The sequence below is a fragment of the Onychostruthus taczanowskii genome, unplaced genomic scaffold, assembly GCF_017590055.1.
Source record: "Onychostruthus taczanowskii isolate IOZ18803 unplaced genomic scaffold, ASM1759005v1 scaffold26, whole genome shotgun sequence".
Classification (NCBI taxonomy): Eukaryota; Metazoa; Chordata; class Aves; order Passeriformes; family Passeridae; genus Onychostruthus; species Onychostruthus taczanowskii.
In genome coordinates this window covers 1,494,088-1,516,139 of record NW_024499906.1, presented here as the reverse complement: position 1 = coordinate 1,516,139, position 22,052 = coordinate 1,494,088, and positions in this window count along the sequence as shown.

The window sequence follows — 22,052 nt, the reverse complement described above, 5'->3', positions numbered from 1 at the left end:
AGTGACCTAGTAAGGAAAATCTAAATGAATACTAGGAACTTGCTGGCAAGATACAATAGCACTGACTCTCCTACTGAAGTATTTTGCAAGGTAATACCTACAGGCTCAGAAACTTAGTGATAATATCAGGTATCTAAATAAACCCATATATTTATGCCTATGCTTTTGAAAGAAAATTTTGAAATTATCTTTCCAGACCACATCTCTATACCTAACCACTGACTACACACTTAGAAACTGCAGAACGTGTCTTGGCATTCAGATCAAGAATCAGTGCTGTTGAGCACAGCTCCCAAAACCAGTAGCATATTATATTAAAATAATAATAAAGTCGGTAGGAATGGATACACTAAAGTCAGTGTTACAGACTTGTCATAAAAACAGAGAAAGATCTGGGGCAAAGTAACTGGTAGGCATTTGTCTTATCAGAAGCAAAGCAACAATTTCTATAGCAGATCATTACTCACATAAGGTAGTTAATCACAGACACAACTCCCTACATACAATGTTTGAACTTTTTCTGATAGTCTTGCATTCCAACAGAGGTAGGAGAAAGATTTTGAAAGCAGCAAAGTGACTTCAGGGCTTGAAGGAGACTCTTCAGAAGAGTTCATACACATTGGGCTTTTAAGGTCCCTAAAGTAATGGATGTGCATCACCCAGAGCATTTGGGAGTGCTCAAACCCAACCATGAAGCCTAACAGGGTAACTTTTGGTACAACATAGTACTTGAAAATGTGCCTAGAGCTCTTAATTCACTCTGCTGAGAAGGACTATGGTGCTATTTGTAGTTTTTTACCTGTAAATTCAATGCTGTGTCTCTGTGTGGTGAAGAGACTTCGAAGAGTTCACTGTCTGGGAAATAACTCTTGCTTCAAAGTTTTCTAACTGGTGAAAGTTTTGACAAGGGCTGTGTTTAGGAGATATTTTTTTAAAAGGCTATGAGTACAGGAGCAAAAAAAGGCCTAAATGGAATCCTATGATTTGGTGAAAAAGTTTTAACACTATCTGTTATGGTCGAAAAAAGCTTTAATTGGTTCTTTCTTTCACAGACTGCCTTTTTTTTTTTGAAGACCAGGTCTTTTGTCTCCAGTTTGCTTTGGTTTTGGCTGTTTCCTGTGTGTTTTAATATTCAGGACTTTGTTTTAATTTTGGGTTTGAGCCCAGATCAGGGGCAGTGACATTTTAGAGGCTTCTACACAAATTTTAACCATTAGAATATTTGGAGATCTGTGACAGAATCAGAAGTCTGGCATAAAGCAGTGGAGTACTATCTACCAGTCCTTTACCATGGAAACAGAGGAATAGACAGCTGTGTCAATGTTGCCATGGTGAATAAGGTGAGATTAGTTTGTGGCTGGCAAAAAAGAACAGGCATGTTCCAGACTGGTAATCCTTCACTTACCTGAAGGAATACGATTGTTCTACATGGAAAAAAAATTGGTCCCTGTAGCAGTAGAAGCACTTTTGTACAAAACCAGTCTCTCACTGTGCACCACTGGAAATGCTGCAGATAAAATTTCTGAGTATTCCAGTGCCAGAGATTGATTTTTGCAGTTCATGGGTTTGGGTCCAGGTGAGCTTTGAGGCTATTGTCATTTATTATGGGGGGGAGAGGCTGTACGGATGCTGTGGCAACAGAAGGTGGTAAAGTATTTAACCAAGTGTCATGGATTGACTCTGGCACAGTGCCAGTGCCCCCATGAAAGGTGTATCCCCCAAAATGGTTATTGTGAGATGTGACCCGGGAATAGAACAAAGCAGGCTCTAACTTGGGAATGGAGGAAAAAACAACACTTTATTAATCTACACAGACACAAAAAGAAAGGGGAAAACTACACACACAACAGGCAAGCGGCTCCGGCTTCCCTCTCTCTCAGGCCCCATGGCCTCCCCCTCCCACACACAGACACATCTGGGCAGGGGAGAGGTTTGATCTGCTCACCTGCCGGACTCCAAAGAGAAAGTCTCTATGGGAGTGCTCTGCTTTTAACCCCTGTGTGCTCTCAGAGGCGTATCCGAGTCCCCAGTGGCCACACCAGGTGCCAATTTAAAATTTGGCCACTGATTGGTTTGACCATAACTTCCCAAAACCTCACTTCCGGGTCAAACCACGACACAAAGTGACTAGCTGCACTAAATCTGATGTAGGAATTCACTATCTGCTTAGCAATCAACATTTCATTTGCAATTCTTTTATTGAATTTGTAGTTGGATATTGCATCTTTTCAGATCTGGTGATCATTTAGAAAAGAACCCCATCTTTTCCTGATGCTGTTTCTGTAAAGAGAGTTACAAACAGTCAGGCATGTTTCCATAAAAATCCCTTTGTTCCAGCACAGGAAACTTTATTCCATAAAGATGGACTTCTGGCACTTCGCTACAGATGATGAGACATAGCCATGTATTCATTAGTCACGGAGTCTAACGCACAATCACAAAACAAAATAGAAATCATTTTATCCCCCAAGTGGTCAAACCCTATTCAGTGTTCGACTGTATTATTTATCTGTCTGTCTGCTATTGTGTCATTCTTTACTGCTGCAGCTCAGTGACTTTGTGAGAGGAGGGTATTTGTCTTTAAAAGTTCTGGTAATGAATCGTACATTGGAGTACAAGGGCATCCTAGGGGAGACAGAATCTGTGTGGATGATTAATCTTTTCTTAGGTAAAAATGCTACATCTTATCTAGAAAACTGGCAGCTAATTTTGCTGTCAAACATCTGCAACCATTTAAGGCTTTACCTCTTTCTTTCCTCATACTAGTATGTTCAATATCAATGAATAATAAGAAGTCAATGAAGTACCACAGTTAAATCCAGGGCTGAAGTGGCAGCAATAGCATTTTCCCTTCACTGCAGGAAAGCAATCAAAGGAAGACACAGCTGTCAACAATACTAAGGTTAAGTCACTGATTTGAATGCCTAAACTATGTATTTAGGAGCTTAATCTTTTGAAATGTTGTTCCATTCTATGTATTTAACAAATGTACATTTAGTAAAGCATCTCTTTGACCTACTGCAGTTTCAAGTTCTGAAAAAATTATTGTCGTTCATTAACACCTCAAAAACACAGAAATTCTCCAACATTTTTAAGGTGATGAAAAATATGAATTATCTGCACAGTAGTTCTATGAATAATTGCACTGCATAAGTCCATTAAAATAGAAAAATTATGTCCTTTTAAAGCTGAATATTATGAAAGTCCATGCAGTTTAATAATCTCTTGAACTAATATAATTTAGTCTGGGCATTGAGTTTGTATTTTGAGCTGAGAAATGTAGGTTTTTGAAAATCAACAAATCTACAAATGTGTATCAGGGTTCTTGAATGTTTTTCTTTTTTGTCACCACAGATGGTGCAGTTGATCTCACTGGAACTTTGATTTAAATATCCGAATTTGATACAGTCAATATTGAGTCCAGACTCTCATTTGCGTCACATAAAAGTAAGACTCTTTTTAATGATGGATATAAAGTTTCTTCTCAAATAAAAAGAGAAAATGAGAAATTAACAGTTGCAAGTGGCAATAGCACTGCTAACAACTGAGTAATCTATTTCCTCATGCCAAAAATGTGTCCACACCTTCGGCTTTATATCCATAGATTCAGGATAACAAAGGGTGAAATTTCTTGTTAAATTCTATCAGACTAGCACTGGAAAGAGAACTTGAGATGTTACAATCAAAAAAAAAAAAAAAAAAAAAAAAGTCAGACCGCTCAAAATTATACATTTTACAAAAGTGATTTTTGCTGAGGGAAGTAAGTCTACAGTGGTAATACAAGATAATGTGAGCAGATGCATTAAAACCCTCTATATTATTTAAATCTACTACATTCCTCTTTGGCTACCACCTTGGGGCACAGTTAGATTTGCTTTTTCTTGACTTTCATGTGAACTTAATGAATTACTGCTTCCTCTCGTCCTCTTCTCATTTCTGCTCCAGAACTGATCTCAGGTCAACCCCGCAGCCACTTTTGCCAGCACCAATGAGTGAGTGGTACACCACTAGTGATGAATGGTAAGCTATGAAGAAGGGTTGGAAAAAAAAAAAATCCTAGGCCAGTTTTGCCTCTAGGATGTCTGGAAATGAAGATCCTGGAGTTGATTTTCATCTCAGATCAGTTCAGGACATTACACTACTTTTTTCAGGTTATGTTATGAGGATATTACATCTCTTCAGAGCACAGAAAACCTTTTGAAAACTTATTAATGATTCCCAATAAGTTCTGGGGAAAGAAATACCAATATGGGAAATTAAAGTATTTTATTAAACATTAAAATAGAATTATTCCAACTACATGCCTATGACAAGGTTAAAAATAGAAGCCTGAAACAAAAAGGGAACCATTACTTTTTTTTTGAAAAGAAAACTGAATGAAGACAGAATTTTTTGCAAGTAATGAATTAAACATTTCTGAGCATTGTGTGGATTTTTTAAAAAGGTTATTATTCATGTAACTTTTTTCTTTGTTCTCTTGGTGTTATAGCTGTTCACATATAGCCCTCAGCAACGTAACTGCTGTACCTAAATAACTTAGTTCATGTCTGTAGAAGTTCATATGTAGAACTCCCTATAAAATCACAATAAGTAGCCATGTTATGTCATTTGGGCTGCCCAGTGTTCACAGATTTGGTATCTGAATCCTTTGAAACTACTTCAGAGTACTGTTGAGTGCACAAATATTTTTGAGTAACCTGCACTTGGGTTAATAGCTGATTTTTCTCCTCACTTCCTCCAGAAGTCTGTAGTGCACATCCAAAATGCTACAAATTTGGAGATAACACTGCTGAAGTATTTCCTTGGCTATCTTTGAGTTTCTCTGTAGGATACTACCTTTCCTCATAAGCTGAGCTTAGTCAGATGTCTACATATGCTGTGGTATCTAAGGAGATTTCACATCAATAGGCTAAGCTTTTGCTTTCTGTCTGAGAAAAAAAATCTCACTTTAGAGAAGAGGTGTACATCCATTACTTTAAATTGCATAGGCCCTGGAGCTGACAAGCACATCCATAGATATCCACACCATGAATGGCCTGTGGTATATCAATGTGGAGTATTCCAGACAGACAGAAATCCTACCCCTGAGAGACCCCAGTCATGCTGCATGCAACACCCAGCACTTCAGTGTGCTCTGCCAAACTTGATCATCTGTGTCTGCAAAAGCACTTTCTGACTTAGTCACACAGACCACCAAGTTAGCCTCACTTTTGTATTTACATTCTGCCCTCACTAAACAAATTTACCATAGATATTCAGAAGGGCAGAGGAGGAATACACTGCCAAATGTCTTGCTTAAATGAAAACTCCATATATGAAACTACAGAGAAACATACCTAGTAACTGATTTACTAATACAGCTGAAATACATTGCTTCTCCCACTTTTCTAGTAAAATGTTGAATTCTATGTTGTAAAACATGGATGTTATGAAAATGGGTGCATAATATAGAAGTAGAAAGGTGAAAAAAGAATGAAAGGATATTATACCTTTATCTACATATTTTCCTTCCCCCTCCCCCCCATCTTTTTTCATGCAACTCTGATGCTGATTTTTTCTTGTGTGTTTCACATTTTCAGACATCTGAATAAAAGAGGTCTGTGGTTTGATGTCCCAATTGACTACATTTTAATTCCACTTGATTCCTGGTATCAGTTTATATAGTAACATTTAACATACTCTCTAATCATTTGAAGCTTTGTACATGTGTACTTGCCAAGATGTTGACCCAGTAATCCAAATATTGACTAGAGAAATAGAGACTTTATATGTTGTATTATCAGCTGGAGAACTATACACCAGTAGTTTTGAACTTTGCTACAAGAAGGCAAAATACAAACCTAAATATAGCACGCCCCTCTAAAATGCAAACCTAAATATAAGACACCTTTAAGGATAATATAAACATATTTTCCTAAAAATTATGTACCAAATGTGATTATCAAAAATAATAGGATATTAAGTAAATAAATCTTAAATTTTCAAGGGAAATTATTAATTTTTGATTGAAGACTTAGATGGATATATTTTCTGAAATTGTCTGCATTTCAAGAACAATTTCTATTTAAAGTCTGTTTACTTTAAAACTGAGTTCTTGACATCCTGCCCTGTATGTCCCTGGAAATCAACCTTATTATTACTGAGCCGTTGCTTCCTGGTAAGGAAGTTTCAGAGCTATGATGATTAGATGAGACTTGAGAAATTTAGGTTCAATTTTAAACTATTTCCCAGGCTTCATATCTCTTCTCCAAAATATACACATCTTCATTTTCCTTTATCTAACTTTAAAGTTAGAAGATTTTATCTGAATTTTCTATATAGATTCTCATAATGGTTGGCGTATCCTGTCATAATATTATTGGGAGTGTCCCATAGAAGTAGTTCTTTCCCTTTCTGTAGTAAAATGATTTATAAAGATTGATTTTGTAACTTAGGCAACTAAGCTGAAGATCTAAATTTAGGAATATGAGCACATCCCTCAAAATATATTATTTATTGAAGAATTCTTGATTCTAACCTAGGCAAGACAACTAAATTTTTTGAATGTAAGACTATCTGAGAAGGGTGAAAATAGTATTTTTCTGAGTTAGTTTTCAATCTGCAAATGTTTTTCTTCTAGACATGTCTAATTTTCTTATTTTCTTATTTAGCATTGTTATTTATGCATATATATGAGTGTTATTTGTATGTTTATTCCTTTTGTTTGTATTATTTATATTATTGGTAATTGTTTGTATTAATTTTTGCTCAGCACCATCTGTCTGTCCGTATCCATCTGCCATCTCTAGATTTAGAGTTAGATTGCAAGAATTTGGAACATGATTCATTTCTTTCTTCCTGACCCTTTACAAGTACTCTTGTACTTCCTACAGTGTCTATAAAGTCTAGTTCTGAAGCAGTGGCCCACTTAAAAAGGTGGTCTACAATCAAAGAGTAAAAAATAATCCTTGTTCCAAAGTGGTGGGATAACAAGTAAATAGAGATAGACAGATGGCACAGTACAGGGAGGCCACCACGGGACAAAGATTGTCAGCATGATAAGTATTGTATTACAGCAGCCTTCTTATTTTTCATGTTTTTGTAGACATAATAAGAAAAAAATGGTGTTATAGAAAACTCCTCTCAGGGAGAGGCATGTCTCAGCACCAAAAAAATAAAAATAAAAAGATGCTTACTCAAAAATACACTGAGTTGGGGAGTGAACTTCAGATAAGTGATGGGAGTTATATTATAGAAAATGGAAAAGGTCATGGAAAGCTTCTAAAATTGAAACAAGTCACTTAATTTGTGCCATACAGGAGGACTAAGAAAATAATGCAAAGCTGAGCAGCAGGATGATCAAAGCAATGAGATAGGAAAATGGCATTTGCAGCAAAATTTCAAATGGCTGTGAGTAGGGCAAACCAACAGGGACTGCAATCAGAGAGGTGGAAAGTACAGTCATGAGACAGGAAGCAAAGGTAATTGGAAATGCTTTGGACATTTAAATATGGTTTCATTACACAAAACAAACTGCAATTGCTGAAGTAGCAGACACATGCAAACAGTAGGCGAGATAAGCTTCTGGAAAATCTACATTATCAGTCACATTTAAACATTATTAATAGATGAAAGTAATTAGTCAGCAAAAGTCCTACCCTGTATGCAGGGGTTTCTTGCAGAAGTACATAGTGAGATACACTGCTTGTGCACGTCCCTTGCAGCCTGATGACCACTTCTTGATTCTGATTCTTTTATGGGCAGACTAGACGAAAGTGTCAGTCTGAATTTCTTAGATTATTTTAGCTGTCCCAGTGTCTTCGGTAATTCATAAGACTTTCCATTCCTGCCATGCATTATTTAAATTTGTGAGTCATTTTGAGTTAAAGACAGAAACTGAGTAAGAGACTTGGTGAAAAATACAGCTTTACTGTACTTATCTGACATGTCTCCTCTTCCTTGCTACATTTATTTATGATAGAGAACATGTAAAAGGTCTTAGATTCACTTATTCATGGGTCCCTTGTTCACATTCAGTTTCCTCCCTGAATAGCAGAATCTGCAAAAAACAGAGTTCAGAGATGGTTTACATCAATTACATGTAGAAATGTTCATAAACAAAAATTAAACAGCTACCCTCACATTCTAATCAGCATCTCATAATCCTGAAAACATTTTTTTCACTGAAATTTATATGGAATCCTAATTAGAAATATAGTCAAATCTGCTGTAAATGTATTGGACTAAGAAATACATGTTGGATTTTAGATTTAGTGCACAATAAATCAGAATCATATAGATATTTAAACATGGAAGACACAAGGTTAAGGACTTGACTCTATTGACTCAATCATCAAAAAAAGGTCAATCTGAGCTACATCACAGAATCACAGAATTGCTGAAGTTGGAAAGGATTTCAAGACCATCTCCCTGATCAAGCAGGGCCACCTAGACCTGATTACACAAGATCATGTCCAGACAGCTTTTGAATATTTCCAAGGATGAAGATTTCACCACACCCTTGGTCAACCCATGCCACTGCTCAGTCACCTTCACACTGAAAAAGTGTTTTCTGATGTTTAGACTGAATCACCCGTATTTCAGTTTGTTCCCATTTCCTCTGTTCCTGTCACTGGAAGCCACAGGAAACAGCCTTTTCCCTCCTTTCTTTCAGCCATGCTTATACATTAGTAAGATCCCCAATGAGGTATCTCCTCTACAGGCTGAACAGCTTCAGTTTTCTCAGCCCTTTCCTTATACGAAAGGTGCTCTAGTCCCTTAACCATTTTAATGACCTTTCTTTGAAGTCTCGACATGTCTTTCTTGTACTGAGCAATGCAAAGCTGGACAGAGCATTCCAGATGTGGTCTCGCCAAGTGCTGAGTATGGGGGAAGGATTGACAAGTAGGCATCATTCCTAATGCAGCCCGGGATACCAATAATCTTGTGAGTGTCCAAGATACTATTTTGGTTCATGGTGCCTGGCTGGAACCCTAAGGTCCTTATTTGCCAAGCTGCTTCCCAGTTGGATGGCCCCAGCTTGTACTGGTGAATGGAGCTGTTCCTCTCCAGGTGCAGGACCTGGCACATCTCCTTGTTAAACTAACCCCTGGCAGATAGCAATCCTGTATAGCCGGCCATTAGTTTTCCATCCTTCTCCCTTTCCAAAATTTTCATTCACATTGACGGTGGAGACAAACCCTGACTGCTGCTATTCTGCAGATGGTGCATAAAGCTTTTCAAGCTGCTGAGTCTCAGTGCTGATCTTTTCCCTTTTCTTATTCTCTGATGCTCATTTCTGCTCTTAATTCCTCCACTTGTGGGAGCAGCTCCTCCATGATGGCAAACTTTCCCCACAGGATAGAAGTGCATCCCTTGTGGAATTCGTTCCATCCTCAAACTAGTAGGGCTGATTCTGCTGCCTGAGACTTAAGTTTGTGTTGAAGCCTCTACCCAGGGACAGCAGCTCTAACACCTACACAGGAACGTGCCCTATGACGTTACCATCATGTGTGACACTAGTACAGAAACAGAATTTCACATGAGGCCCCCTTTGACATCCTCTTCTTTTATCCTTATGCTCAAACTCTAGTGTGTCTTGGCCTTCTCTGTTAGCTAATGTTAGCACATTAAATCTACATATTTCAAATCTCAGGTCATCAAAAGATACAACCATTCCAAGTATAAATCAGAATATAATTTTATATTCTTGAAACATTAAAGAAGCCCTTGCTGCTTAGGTTTGCGTAAGTCTCTTTCTGTTTCTTTTACTATTACTAGACCTTGTATAAGAAAAGTTTTTCATGACTCTATGTCTGAAAGTCCACTGATAAGCTCAATTACTTTGATGCTTAGAACAGGTATAAGGTTGAGTTTTCACACCTATATATCATTAAGCTAGCAGGAAATATGTGAATCCCTTCATTTCGGTCTTTTCTTAACCTTATTTATAGAAACTTCAAAAAAGTCTTGTCTCTTCCTACTGAATCCTCTGCCTCTGCTGTCTCACTGAGTGTGCACTCACCTGAGTGATAACAGGTCCCGGTCATCCCACACCCCTGAGCCCTTTTTTATGCAAAAGATCAGCAGTTCACAGCATTTTGTTGATGTTGATGAGGACCTAGAAATAAAACAACACACTTTTGAGATATCATTAGTGTAGGAGGTAATATAAGGGCTTGTCTTTATTGAAGGTAAGATATGGAAATGATATGGAGGGCAGATATGGAAAATGCCCACCCCTGCATGGGGTAAATACAGTCTTACATGTTTAGAAAATTAGCATAACTGACAAAAATTCCCAATTGGAGACATCAGAGGTGGGTAATTCTTCCTCAGTTCAACCCCTTTCTAAATCCTCTCCCCTTAGATAGGAACTAAACTTTGTTCATGAAAATGTGTCTCAAAGACCTGGTTTGAACCTTGGCTCCCAGGAAGAGCCAAGATAGTATAGGGACTTGTAGCCCCAGCGTGGAGCCTCTTTGTGCCTGTCAGGGTAGGGAAAAGTACTGGGGCTAGATATGAACCATATAACTCTTCAACAGTTATGCTGGAATATATATATATATATATATATATATATATATATATATGAAGGCAGTATAAAAGCAAAATCATTCTGGAATCTTTGTCTCCAACCACCCAGAGCTCAGCCTGCAGCTGGCTCTGTATCTGCATCCTGAGCTTCCTGCACTGAAGGTATTCCTCAAGAAGAATTTTGATAAGATAGAATTAAAGTAGAGAAAATATGAAAAAGACCAGTAAAAGAAACAGTAAAAGATAATTAACAGTAAAAGTAGATATTAAGGATAGTACAAAAAAAAAAAGCAGCAAATTAAGGGAATATAAAATGTTTAAAAATCTGAGTTATGAAAAAACCTACAGGAAAGCTGAACATCTGGAGAGTTAAACAGACTTCTTATCCAAACTAAGTCATTCCTACTTCTGCAGATTTGTGACTCACCTTCTTTGCTGCCATATACAATATAAAGCATGCTTACCAAACTGACGGGTTGTATGAATTTTTGATTCATTTTTAAATCAAGGGATATTTTTCTCTTTATAAATAATAAAGCATACAGACCGGTTTCTTCTGTTGAATTGGCAGGACACATATGAATTCTTCAGTGCTACCTCAAGATATGATAAGGTGGCAACTTCCAGATTATTTTCTTCCAATGGAATATTCATCATGCAGATGATCTCCAGCTACAGTGCTGAAGGACTGGCAGTGTGACATTTGTGAACTTCAGTATGAAACCTTGGTGTCTCTGTGGCTTCCTTCAGCCCTCTGCCTAGAGCATGCAGGTGGAGAGGGCCTTGCCTGTCTTACAGAGCTGACAGCTGCCACTACTACCATCATGAATCCCAGTGTTACTTCTGCTGCTGAGTAGAGCAGTTCTTTGGATGAGTGAGCACAGTTGTTTCCAAAAAGGGATGTTAAGGTGACGGAAAGGCTTCTGGAGACATGGTTGTGGAGACATAGCCTTCATCTTGAGCAAGGCCATTGCCAGTCTTCCTCACCTCTCTGCCAGCAAGAGCAGCCTACTGGCTCCACAGGCCATAACAGATGTTCTGAAATTTCACCTCAGATATATACATCAGACTCTCACTTTTTAATTTTCCTTCTATTTTCTTCACATTTCTTTATCATAAAATGCCTACTACCGACATTATCTACCTTCCTCTCCTTTAGTACTTTACTACCTTTTAGTGAGAATGTGTTCTCCTCTGAGGGACAAATGAGAAGTTCAGATTTTACTAGCTGGACAACTGGATGATGTCTTTGTCTGGACATGACATGAGATCCAGAAAGTCCATGCATGGAAATGGTTAGAGGTTTTATGGGAGATATATACCTTTCTGGACTGGCAACTGGAGGACAATCAGGCTAATTTGAAATCATTCAGATGGCACTAGATGCCCATGTTCAGATAAGTGAAAGAGTAGGAGAGAACTCAGCTGCAGCAGTAGGTTTTTTACCAGAGGGAGTTTATATACGATGAAGGTAGGTTTCCTAAATACCTGTTATGATTTGTCAAGAGAAAGGGATTTACCTTGACTGCCAAGCGACACCACTATGTGTTGCCACTGAAGTCCTAAACTGAGCTCTTGCTTCTAGTGAGATGAACATGCATCTCAGCTCTTGGTTTATCTCACTTAATTTTAAGAACTTATTTAGTTCACAGCAGAAGAATAAAAGGTAGGGGTGAGATATAAGCTATTGAATGTATGGGAAAGTAGTAACATAAAAAAGCTCTGGTTAGAAACCCTTGAGTATTGCCAAATAGGTGCAATTTGTTACCCTAAGGGAAGGTTTTATAATTAGAGGGATAAATCTGGGTAATTTTCAGGAACCTGAGTAATTGCTGGCATATGGAATTGTAAACTTGAATCCTCTGTTAGGCTCTGGGTGTCTCTAGGTCAGTTGTGTTTGTTGTTTCTTTCCTGTCTTCAACACAATTGCAATTGGTTCAGCCTCCACTTCTGCTTTACAAACTAATCTAACAAACCCTATGATTCACTAGAGAATGAGATGAGCTAACTTCAAGACATGAAACTACATGTCATGGAGTCTTATGGTCATTCTCATGTGGGATTTGCTATAGCACGAAGCCTCACTACTGTAGGAGATTAACTTAATTGCTGTCATGAAATGCCTTTATCACACCAGGGAAAGTTGTATTAATATAATTGTTGTCTTCCCCTTGAATGTAGAATAATGATTGTTACAATATCTTATCTAATCCTTATCAAACCTGAACAAACTGCTCCTGTAGTTTTACTTCCTGTTGTTTTACTGGTAAGAACGGTATGAGAACTGCATTTTCCCTCAAGTGTAGAAACTGAAAGAAGAGTCAAGGTAAAAACTAATATTCTGTTGTGGTACATGGTGGGAGATGAAATTTTAATCAACAGAGATGGAGACACTGATAGCTTGTAGGGGTAGATTATGTGGTTCATGGGACAAACGCCTAATAATTTATTTGTTTTTTTTGGTATCCACTAAAGATACACTTTGTGACTTGTGGATGCATAATAAAAACAAAAAGCAAAAGTATATACTTTTGTGTGCATTCATGCATGTGTGTGCATGTTTGTTTATATTTCATATACATAAATATAGTTACATCAAAATGCATTATTTCTGTATTTACAAATTTGTGTCTTTATGTTATAAGCTAACAGGTAGTTGTAGGATATATAATGGAAAAATATCATGATGTCTCTTGGATATGAATTTATATTATATAAAGTTTAGTTTGGTAACACTGGTGAATCTGAGCATGGTATTACTGGCCTATAGACTATGTAATATAGAAACAGCAGAACTGCTCTTGAAAGGCTTATGATCTCAATATTCAAGGCAGGTAAAGAAAAATTGTAGCAAGCTAATAAGAATTTTTAAAGGAACAAAAAGAGAGAGAGTGTACAGTGTGTCCTTATTTACTTTTCCCATGGTAACCTCACCGCCCACTCTCCTTTGTCTTGCTGCCTCGCCAAGTCTGCTGCACAGTCTTGATTTATGACAAGTTCTCTCCTGTTTTATTACCGGCCATGAAGAAACACTGCCTCTCTTTGAACACTGCATGCTTTAAAAAAAGTCAAAATTAAGCAACTTACTATATTTGCCCAACACAAAGTTCCCAGCATTTCCCACCCTCTAAGAGTGGGAGAATTTCTCTTGTGCCCCTTACAATACTCCTATATACAACTGCAGTTTCTTATTCCTATGTGCTCAGTCACACAGTATTATTATTCTGCACAAATAAATGGTAAGCCTACAAATCACATGATTCCAATGTGTTTTGCTATAAAATAGATTTATTAAATACAGACTATCCTCTTCTTTTCATTACTAGTCATTTAGCCTGTGAAACAGTCCTTGAAAGGGAAGAGAAAACATATGACAACTAGTAATTTGCAAGAGCTGGATCTGCTTCAGTGAACAATAGCATTACCTGAGATAGTCTCGAGGTCCAATAGTGAGCTCATAGGTCAGACAACACCAGACCTTCTTCAAATAACAGAGTGGCTTCTCTCAGGCACTTTGTATTTCTGTAAAAGTCTGTGTGTCATCTTGCTCAAACAAGTAGAGAGAAGGCAGGAAATACAGAGAATGAGAAACCTGTGGAAGAATACAATAGAAGGAAAAGAAATAATTTTAATCTTTCTGGACATAACTAATTATGAAGAGAAAAAGAGTGATGCCTCCAGTTTAAGTAAATCATTAGTAATTTTCTGCACTAAGAGAAATAGCTGAGTTCACAAAGAAGTTATAAAGATTTAAGATCATGAGTGCCTAAGTGTAAAGTAAGACATAGTGGGAAATACTCTTAAAAGGCAAATGCAGTGACAAAAACTCCCTATTGCTTTTAATAGATAATAAATGGGACTCCTCTGAGTTAACTTTTCATGTGTACATTTCAGGGAATTGGCAAGGCTTTTTTGCAGAAGACTTGGGTAGGGAGAGATATTAACCAGAACAGTGATATTTTAAATTGTTCTGCAAGATATGACAGGGATAAAATGAAATACTACAGAGACTCATGACTACACCATGCAGATATTGTGTGTATGTAACACAAAAGGTTAAGTGTCCATTAATGTTAAAATTAGGAAAAAAATGAAACAGAAAGGTTTGACACATGGCTCTTATAAAGAAGTTGCACCTGATATACCTTTAATAAATCTAGATTCCTTTATTAATACGGTAAGTACACTTAGTAGAAGCATGATGATAAGAAATGCACTGTCATTGTTAATACATTAATCCTAGAGAAAATGTAAACAGCACCAAATGGAATTCTGTGTCTACCTACAAAGACAGGTGGGTTGAAATCTAATTAATTTATTTTATACTTCAATAATTTCTTGAAATTTACTGAAAGCTAACATGAGTACTCCTGCAAATTCTTCTAAAATGTTTATTAAAAGTAAATTTAAAATTTTAGCATTTTTTTGTGCTACTTACAATATTTTTTTGGATTGTTTCTTACAATTTTTTTTTCTATTCAGTCAAGACATAGAAGAACTCTACATGTTTTATGAACTTTGTCACCAGAGCACCAACTGTATGCATGACAAAATGTTGTAACAATTTGCAGGTCAAATTTAATCATGGAGAAAAAACTCTTATTAAGTGTATTTTGATTTCTTAAATTGTTTTTGGATGTCTTTGAAGAAGGAAAAAAAAAGCCATATTTGTTATCTGTAAGAATTTTTTTCTTTTTTTGCATAGCTATGTTTCTCAGCATGCAGATAAGTACCCCATCTCTTTTGTATGGAACATTGACAAGTATTTCCATGTCTGGATGGAAAGGAGAGGATTTCAGGCTTATATTTCCAGCCTGTTGCCTATAATTTTGTAGGCCCTGATTCAAGCCTGCACATAAATTTATCTTTAAACATCTGCCTTATCTCATTAACACATGTTTACGTCTTCTCTTGAAAAGGAATGCCTTCCAGAAAAGAGATCTAGAGTGACGCTACTCTCTGCTTCTGACACTAAATTGAGTCAATGAGTCTTGAAAACTACAATTCAGGAAAAAACCCTACTTTTTTTACTTTCAAATTAGCTTGCTACATCTTCTCTTTCTCCTTTTTTAAGGAATGAAAGGAATTCATGAGACTTGCAATTGTATGTCACATGCTTCCTTCTGTTCTCCTTGTTTTCTGTTACCCTAATGCTGTCTACTGTTCTCACACAGGGTTTGAATATTATTGAGTCCCTTAAATTTTAAAACATGAAGGTGAGTTTAGTGAGAACAGCTGATTTTCATTCTCATATTATACATTAATAATACTTCTGTTGCTTTTTCTTGCAATTCTTGAAGTCATCACACCTCCTCTTTTTGTAAGCAGCAGAAGAAGTGGTGTTACAGTAACCGTCAGACCAATTGCAACTGCTAAAGTGTTTAATAAAGTACAAGTGCATAGGACTGCTCCAGTCTACCTAAATCAATGACAAAACTGCAGCTTCTAAGACTACATTGATTAGATTCACTGCTAGAAGTCCAGGTGTCTGCAATCTCTAAAGAGGTCTTTGGTTCTAAGCTTGTCCTGACTTTAGAAATACAAAATTCTGGCAAATTTTATAGCATAACATTTGAGAAGTATTAAGAAGAATAAGAATAAAAGTCACATCTGTTAGTAAAGGGAATTGTCCAGTTTTAAAAAAGGTGAAAAAAACCCCCTTGGGAACTATCCATCAGCCTTACCTCTGTGATCAGTAAGTGCCACTAAATTGAGGATGCATGTGTTTGACTGATGGACTGTTAGATGGATTAGAAAGTGACTGGATAGCCATGTCCAAAGAGTTATCATTAATGGCTCAACATCCAAGTGGAGATCAGTAATGCATCATGTCTCTCAAAGGTCCGTACTGGGACCTATACTCTTCATGTCTTCATCAGTGACATGGACCTGTGATTGAATACACCTAGAAAATCTGCAGATGATGGCAGCTGGTGAGTGGGGCAGCTGATCTGTGTGAGGGAGGGATTGACATCCAGGGAGGCCCTGACAGGCTTGAGGAGGGGCTCCACATAAATATCATGGAGTTCAACAGGCCAAGCACAAGGTCCTGCACCTGGGTTGAGACTGCCCAGTAACAGACTGAGGCATAAATGAATTAAGAGCATCCCTGTAAGGAAAGACTTGGTGGGTGAAAAATTGGAATAAACTTCCTCTGTGGCCAGAAAGTGAACTATATTGTACGTTGTGTAAAAAGAGGTGTGGTCAACAGGTCAAGGGAGGTGATTATCCCCCCTCTGCTCTGCTCTTGTGAGAACCCCCCTGCAGCAATGCATTGAGATTGAGGGTTCCCAACAAAAGATATAGACGTGCTGGAGCAGGTCCAAAGAGGGTGATGAAAATGATCAGAATGCTGTAGCATCTCCCCCATGAAAATAGGTTAAGACTTTCAGCCTAGAGAAAAAATGTTCCAGGGACACCCTGTTGTAACCCTTTGATATGTAAAGGGGAATTACGAGAAGGAAGAAGACTTTTTATCAGAGCCTGTAAGTGACAGATGAGGCAGCATTTTTAAATGAAAGTAGGTAGGGATAGACTGAAAATAATGGTGTGGGTGGTGAAACAGTACGACAGGTTGTTCAGAGAAGTGCTGAATGTGCCATCACTGCACGTGTGCAGAGTAAGGTCAGGATAAAAGAGGTTTTGTGTAACCTTATTTCTCCTTGTCACAAACGGAGTGGGAATTTCAGACAAAGTTTGTTAGAGAAGACCTCCAAGTGATTCATGAGGTGCAAAAAGGATCCTCTTGCTTTGTGAGGTCCTTCTCAGAGGAATCTAGATGCAGCTAGTTTGAATCTTAGGCCCAGACTTTGTCAGGGGTTTATGGCTAATGGATTATACATGTGTAATTGGACTTTATACAACTTTATCCCTCAGGATGAAGGATGGAAAACCAAATATCCTTGTATAAATAAAATTATTTATTTAAATTGATTGCAATAATGACTAGACAAAAATACCTTAATCAGAATTATTGGTACCTAGTATGGATATACCTACTTATACACTAGTATAGTGTGCACTAGTATAGTGCACTATTTTTGAAGCAATATTGAAGCAATTATATTAAAGCGACTATATTGAAGCGATATTAAAGCTAGCAAAACAATTGCTAAGTAGAGATTGGTGTTACTTATCTATACCAACCACCATACTGCAGTTTCTTTCTCTCAGCCTGGAGAAGTAACCTTGAGGGACTTCCTCATGCAAGGGCAGAATCTTCACATACCTTAGGGAGGTACACTAGAAGTCCTCACTGTGCAAAAGTGAGACTGACTTTTTACAGTTTAAAGTGATTGACTGTCATATATACACATTTTTTGGATTATGTGCTTTCAGGCTTATTCAACAAAACGTGATTTGTGCTAATAAAAGTGTTAGCAGTTCTGCTTAGCGCTTTTGACTCTGTATCAGGTTCTGCACATCCTTGTGGGTCCCAGCCTCTTTCAGGGTCTCCTTATCTTGCATGTCTTCATGGTTGGCCTGATAGTTTGGTCAAGCTGGCCTCAGCATTCTTCATCACTAAGAACAGGAGACCCTCCTTGCTCGACTTTATCACTGGTCAAAAGATCACTCTTGCTCCACCAAACAGGAGGCTTGTTCAAGCCACCACTGGTAGCAAAGTTTGACCTGCTGTGTCCCCCCTTTTCAGAGCATCACTCTCCAACCCTGAATGAGTTGACCTAGTGCCAGATGTTCCTGTCCATGGCAGTGGAGTTGGACTAGGTGATTTCTAAGAAGTCAGACTCTTGCCAGTTCTATTCTTATTTCTGATCTTGAATGCAAGTCTAAAGCTAAATGTGATACTGTGAACTAATCTCTTAATCCTTATTGACAGAGAACAACTTGGATCTTGGCAGGACTAGCAATATCGCAGGTTTTCAGAAACTCTGCATGCATCAGTGCTAACCTTCAAGGTACTAATTCCTCTTCTTTCCTACTCTTGAAGACATTGTGCAGTGAAATAACATGCTAAATAGCAACTTATCTGTATGAAATCAAGATGCATTAAAATAAAATTAATCCAAGCTCTCCAACACTGTAAAATAGGTAAAACATCATGATAATTAACTACACTGGTGGGATAAGGATGTGAACTTTGTTTCAGGATAGTCAGGATGAGCCTGATTAAATGATAAAGGACACACAGAAATGGAACTCTAATCCCTATTTTAAAAATCACACTTCAACACTTACTCAACTTATTTACTTCCATTATCAATAATCTGCCTTAGCGTTTTATCACTCTTCTGCATTCCTTTTCAAATCGATTACTTTGAATTAAAATCTCACCAGGCATTATCATGCCTGGTAGTGCAACATGCTTCACCAAGAGAGAGTGAAGATGATGTCACTCCAAAGCCAGGCTCTCCTCTATATAATCTCTGCTGCTGGCAGTCTCAGACCACTCAGGTGAACTACAGATCTGTATGGAGCTTTCTTTTTAATTGAAGCATGACTTATTATTTTGAAGTCCTCTGATTTTCTGGAAAGTTTAGTTTGAGACTTGGTCATGATCCAATATGACTGCCTGATGTACAATATATGAAAATCAAATGATCACACTAGGATTAGATTCCTGAGCTTCTTCAAACACTGTTGATCCTGCACTAATGTTGACATATTTGCTATTTCTTAAGAGGTTTGGTTTTGAATGGCTCTTTTCCTTGCATAAGCTGATAAAAATATGTATACCAGCCCCCCAAATTCTAGTTCCTTTAACTGGATGACTGCATTTTCTTTTTTTTTTTCTTTCTTTTTCTTTTTTTTTTTCAGTAAAGAGGATACACAAGTTTCTTATGGGACCCATTCAGGAAACCTGAGCAACAGGACTTGCAATTCTGCAGAAACACAGATCATTATGAAATACCTGGAAAGTTTTGTTATTTACAACCCATTGTTTCTTGCACCTAGGAAGCACTATTGGACTTTACACCATTTGAAAGAAATAAAATTGTATATTTTGATAATTTTATCATTGATTGTGCACTACATTTAATTTTATAAATAATTTAGGAATGGTTAGTAAATACTCAGAGGTTATGCATATGTACACAGAATAAAATTTATCATTTGCCATTTGCTTACTTTATGTAAGTACAAATTAAACCTTTAATTAATACCCTTCACTGTTTTATTTGAACATCTTTATGCATACTGAAGAAAAACAGAAGGCTTCATCAATTTTCTGGGGTACTGATATTTCTGAGGTCAAAATCCTGGTAGACTAATGTATTTTAAGTGCCATTTGGCACTGGTTCATAAAGAAAAAATAAAATTTCCACTTATGAAATGAATTTTGCTGTTCAGGGTTATTTGTCTTTTGGATGATGTAGCAAAAATTACTCCTCACTTAAAGCATTCTTAATAATTTCTTAACCACCCCAAGTGCAAAGTACCAATAAATGTGCCTACGTTTTCTGAGCCAGGTCAAATGTACTGAAAACATCCTGGCTTATGTTAGCAACTGAGTATGCAGTAACATGTTAAACTATCCATTTCTACAAAAATTTAGGTTATGTGCATGGTCTGCTTCCTAAAACTGACTTGTAGAAAACCTGATGTGCTACTTAGACCACAATTAGGGATTTCTACAGATTAAGTTCTAGGAAATTTTCGTTAAGCAAAGGGTATAAGGTCAAGTGTCCATTATCAGCCATTTTTTGATGTCTCAGGATTTATTTCATTTTCTAGAGCTCACTTAATATAATTCTCAATCCATAAACTTTATTTTATTTGTCAATTCTTTTTATTTTTCTTTAATTTTGTCCAGAAGTGGTCTAATTTAGTTAATTCTGCAGTTTGGAAATTTTTTTCTGAATTTAAAGTAGAATTCAGTCATAGTTAGAGTAATATTGACAGAGGAAATTCACCTCTAGCCAGGGTGTTGTAAAGGAGTATTCTTTATTTCAGATCAGCCCATAATGAACTCATTCAAACCATAATGCTTAAATGCCTAACTAGTGGCAGCTAAATTAAATATAAAACTTAGACTTGATTAAAATTATGTAGCCTTAAAACAATACAGAATGGATACAAGATTATGTTCATGTTCATATACAGATAAATATATACGCACTACAGAATTAAATATTTAACTGAATTGTATAAATTTATTTCCTCTGTATCTTTACTGCCTCATCTGTTCTGCTCCTGATGTCCCATCAAACCCAAGTTTTGCATTCTTAATCCTTAAATTGCTTCAAATGGATTCCTTTGTTGTTGTTCTTGTTGTTAAATCAAATTGCCATAAAAATGTTTCCTCCTTCTCCTTACAAATTTGGCATTTCTTCTCTGAAGCAATTGGGCTGGAGGCCAAAGCTGTAGAAGAATCAGTCCTGGATCAGCAACAAGTTTTTATACACAAACACACTTTGATTTTAAAGTTTATTACCACATTTCTCTACAGAGCTAGAAATGGGAGCTTGCTTTCTTGGAAATTAGAGATTCCCATTTTCCCATCGGGATACCCAATCCCTCATCCAAATTCAGAAAAGACAAAGGAAAACAGATGTTTAAAGCCATTATGTGTTCTTAATGCACAAAAATGTGCTTCATGACATGATTTTTTTAAAACAACATTTATCATTGTTTACCCCCAAAACGTGGACATTTATCTTTAACACATAAATATTCTTATTTAAAATCTCATAGTGAAACCCCAAAATGTTCATGTTCTACATGTTTGTTGATAAAAATGCAGATTTCAAATTAGTTTCTACTGTAGCACAATCTGACTTGATATTTTTTTCCCACAAAGCAGAAATCCAGAGTAATACTACTGAAATAAAGCTTCTTTGAGGTATTAGTAGCATATTTCATTGGGAAAGGAAGAAAAAAAATAGACATATTTAGCCTTTTCATTGGAATATTTTGACTCTAGATGTGACAGTTGCGATAGAATACTTCTTTTTTTTTTTTGGTTTTTTTTTTTTTTTCCTTTGTTTTTCAGAAAATGGAAACGTTTGCCTTGTTTTGTAATAAATTCCGGTTAGAATAATTTCAGTGTCCCAGTAGGGATGTTAGTGGCAACCCAGAAAGCATTTTAACCAGCTCTCATCATTATTCAGAAGTTTCTGTTGTAACTGGAGATTTCAGTAGTAACCATGCCCTTGGTAAATGAGAGAGAAATTCAGTCTTCAGAAGCTTGACAGAGGACAGGTACAGTTTTCCAGAACTTATTATGGTGTTTTATGGACTTATGCCATTTACATTTTCATTTTGTTTTGCTATGATAAAAATTATTTTGTATGGAAAACATATGTATGTTTGCGTTTTTATAAAAGAGACAGGATTTGCAATATAGTTGACTTAATGTTGGTACAGAAAACAGACACTTTGCTTTTCATAACTTTCTCAGCCAAGATGTACTACTTTACAATACATTAACATAGTTTTTCATGTTTAATATCCTTGCGGGGGAGGCTGAATGAAAAGAAGGAAAAAAATTGCCCATGCTTAATAATATTAGCATTTAAGTTGTCCCACTAGACATTAAAATTTGCACCTCATTAAAGCAAAGATTGTGCTTGAAGGAC